This window comes from Dipteris shenzhenensis, unplaced genomic scaffold, assembly GCF_047967505.1.
Source record: "Dipteris shenzhenensis isolate YYH24624 ecotype China unplaced genomic scaffold, Dip_SZ_1.0 scaf0256, whole genome shotgun sequence".
In the NCBI taxonomy this organism is placed as follows: Eukaryota; Viridiplantae; Streptophyta; class Polypodiopsida; order Gleicheniales; family Dipteridaceae; genus Dipteris; species Dipteris shenzhenensis.
This window is the reverse complement of record NW_028239562.1, coordinates 14,327-17,740: the sequence shown is the minus strand read 5'-3', so window position 1 is coordinate 17,740 and position 3,414 is coordinate 14,327. Positions and strand designations below refer to the sequence as shown.

The window sequence follows — 3,414 nt, the reverse complement described above, 5'->3', positions numbered from 1 at the left end:
GAGACTTTGGTTCATCCAGACACGTACCACGCGAAATGGCACACGCTTGTTTGCTGCCTGGAGTAATAAAATCGAGTTGGTAGATAAATATTGGTTTTCCCACACGAATTGTTGGAGAATCGATCTCCATAAATTCACAAGATTCCCTCGTGTTCAATGTAATTATTTGAAGACTGTATAATAATTACAGCGAGGGAATCAACCACGCGGGGTAGAGCAGCTTGGTAGCTCGCAAGGCTCATAACCTTGAGGTCACGGGTTCGAATCCCGTCTCCGCAAACGAAAATTAACTTGGTGATAGGGTGATAAAGCAATAGGTGATAGGGGGATAAAGCAATAGTCCACCCTGTTCCCGTATTTTTATTCCAACTATTTGACCACGTACCGGCGGGTATTCATCCACAACATAAACCGGATAATCCCAAATTTTCCCCCCTCATTCTCCTTTTTCTCCTTCCCAGGTGAATCTCCCGATTCTCTATCGGGATCCATTCAATCGGGTAAGTAGGGGGTGGAAAGGAGGACTCAACCATTTCCGCTAGTTCCAGAGACCTTACCCCACCTAGTTTTAGTATCAGCAGTTTTTAATCCCCCCCCCCTGGTAAGATTGAGAGAATAGTGACAGGATAATGATTTGAGAAACGGGAAACAGAATAGTTCTGTTTCCGACATACTGTGTTTCATACACCTCATCAATGTCATCATCGGTAAGCCCTTTTAACTCAGTGGTAGAGTACCGCCATGGTAAGGCGTAAGTCATCGGTTCAAATCCGATAAAGGGCTCGTGAGATTTCACTCGACTTGTCTCTTTCTCTCGGCACAGACACTCGTAATCCTTCCTTACATTGTAGAGTACCACATATGTTTCTACCAATTCAGAAAATTAGTGATCACGTCGAAATGATCCTTCGCCCGAATAGGCGACGAATATGACGAGGCCCCCCCCCCCCCCCAGATGCCTATCGAATCAGATTATCCTGATTATCCACTTTCACTGCTCGGGGGACTCCCGGTAAGATTCGCAACAAATATCCACATATATCTATCTATATAGCGGGATCCATATGTGGGTGGGGAAATCAACGAAGAATCAGCGAATCGCTACGTAATAAAGCTGTTCGGAATGTTCCCCCCCGTCTTGAATCTCAGAATTATTGCTACCCGTAATATAAGAAATTTAGGTAGATGTAATTCATGATGTGGAAGATCATTCAGTTACCCCTGATACAGGAATCCAATGAGAATTCTGACTATCGATACATCTCTCCGCAGGGGGAGATATTCCAATGAATTCTCGTATGAAAAGATTTCAGCTAACTCCCAGCTACGGGTTTCTCTCGTATCATTCCGATCCATCTCCCGCTTCTTAACCAGGAGGTAAGACGGACTATATGGTTCTCATTTAATCTATCGAGACGGGAGTTTGTTTCTCTCGTCCGACATCAAGGAAAAGTGGCCTCCCCCCACCCCCCCCCACCCACCCGCCATTAATCACCCGAATGATTCGGGAGCGAAAAGCTTCCGAATGGTATTGAGTATTGGTAGAATAAATATCAGGAAGTGTCTCTTCCATCGTGAAATAGACGAGTAAAGTGAAGATACGGATCATAAATATCTGTATGTACGCGTGTCCTACTCAATTCACCAAATAGATAGATTGCTGAAAATTGGTGCTTCTCCCACTCCTTCCTGTACTTCTCCAGTGGGCAGGACATGCGGGAGGAAACACCAGCACCACATAAAGAGATCCAATAGATGCCGTTGATTGTTCAATTGGAAGGAATCTAGCTGGGATAAAGTTCCGGATCAGGATTCATCGACGTAGCGAACGGGTTGATGGAGTCTCGGAAGAAGAGAAAGGGTTACCCACTTTCTGAAGAATCACGAAATCAATTTCGTTGTATCGGTACTCTATCCATATCCATCCGCTTGGGGGAACGAGACGGAGTAGAAAAGTACCCTCGACGGGACCTAGGAATATTGTTACCATGCCAGAGAGATTCCGACAAATTCTTATTCAGAAGGGGCAGTGATATGGTAGTTTCATTTCCTACACCACGACCCTATCATGTCATGAAATAGAAGGGCACCCAAAATGGTTGGAAGAGTTGAATAGGAGAATAACTATGACCATCGCCATTGGAAAATCCTCCAAGGAATCGAAAGATTTGTTTGATAGTATGGACGATTGGCTACGAAGGGATCGTTTCGTATTTGTAGGTTGGTCCGGTCTATTACTTTTCCCCACCGCTTATTTCTCCCTAGGCGGTTGGTTCACCGGCACAACCTTCGTCACCTCGTGGTATACTCATGGATTAGCTAGTTCCTACTTGGAAGGTTGCAATTTTCTGACTGCCGCAGTTTCCACCCCTGCAAATAGTCTCGCTCATTCCTTGCTTCTACTGTGGGGTCCGGAAGCACAGGGAGACTTCACCCGTTGGTGCCAATTAGGGGGTCTATGGACCTTTGTTGCTCTTCACGGTTCCTTCGCTTTGATAGGTTTCATGTTACGTCAATTCGAACTTGCTAGGTCCGTACAATTACGTCCCCATAATGCAATAGCGTTCTCTGCTCCCATTGCTGTTTCTGTTTCTGTATTCCTAATCTACCCGTTAGGGCAATCCGGTTGGTTTTTTGCACCCAGCTTCGGTGTAGCAGCTATCTCTCGATTCATTCTCTTTTTCCAGGGTTTTCACAACTGGACGTTGAACCCGTTTCATATGATGGGAGTCGCCGGAGTCCTTGGTGCTGCTCTTTCGTGTGCCATTCATGGCGCCACGGTGGAAAACACCTTATTTGAAGACGGTGATGGCGCAAATACATTCCGTGCTTTTAACCCAACTCAATCCGAAGAGACCTATTCAATGGTTACCGCTAATCGTTTCTGGTCCCAAATATTCGGTGTCGCTTTCTCCAACAAACGTTGGTTGCATTTCTTTATGTTATTCGTGCCAGTAACTGGATTATGGATGAGTGCTATCGGAGTAGTTGGTCTCGCTTTGAATTCGCGTGCTTATGACTTCGTTTCCCAAGAAATTCGTGCGGCGGAAGATCCTGAGTTTGAAACTTTCTACACAAAGAACATTCTGTCGAATGAGGGTATTCGTGCCTGGATGGCAGCTCAGGATCAGCCTCATGAAAACCTTGTATTCCCCGAGGAGGTCTTACCCCGTGGAAACGCTCTTTAACGAAACTCTGTCTCTGGGTGGTCGCGATCAGGAAACCACAGGTTTCGCTTGGTGGGCCGGTAACGCTCGACTGATCAATCTGTCTGGTAAATTACTCGGTGCCCATGTAGCTCATGCTGGCTTGATCGTGTTTCGGGCTGGAGCCATGAATTTGTTTGAAGTGGCTCACTTCGTTCCGGAGAAGCCTATGTATGAACAGGGGTTAATTCTACTTCCCCACCTAGCT

The 3,414-nt window shown here is 46.0% G+C and overlaps 1 non-coding gene across 1 annotated transcript; it reads left to right on the top strand.

Moving 5' to 3' along the window:
• The first annotated feature begins 205 nt into the window (after nucleotides 1-205).
• TRNAM-CAU (transfer RNA methionine (anticodon CAU)) lies at nucleotides 206-279 on the top strand. The gene has a single exon. It is a non-coding gene; the product is annotated as a tRNA-Met (tRNA).
• Nucleotides 280-3,414: the final 3,135 nt, after the last annotated feature.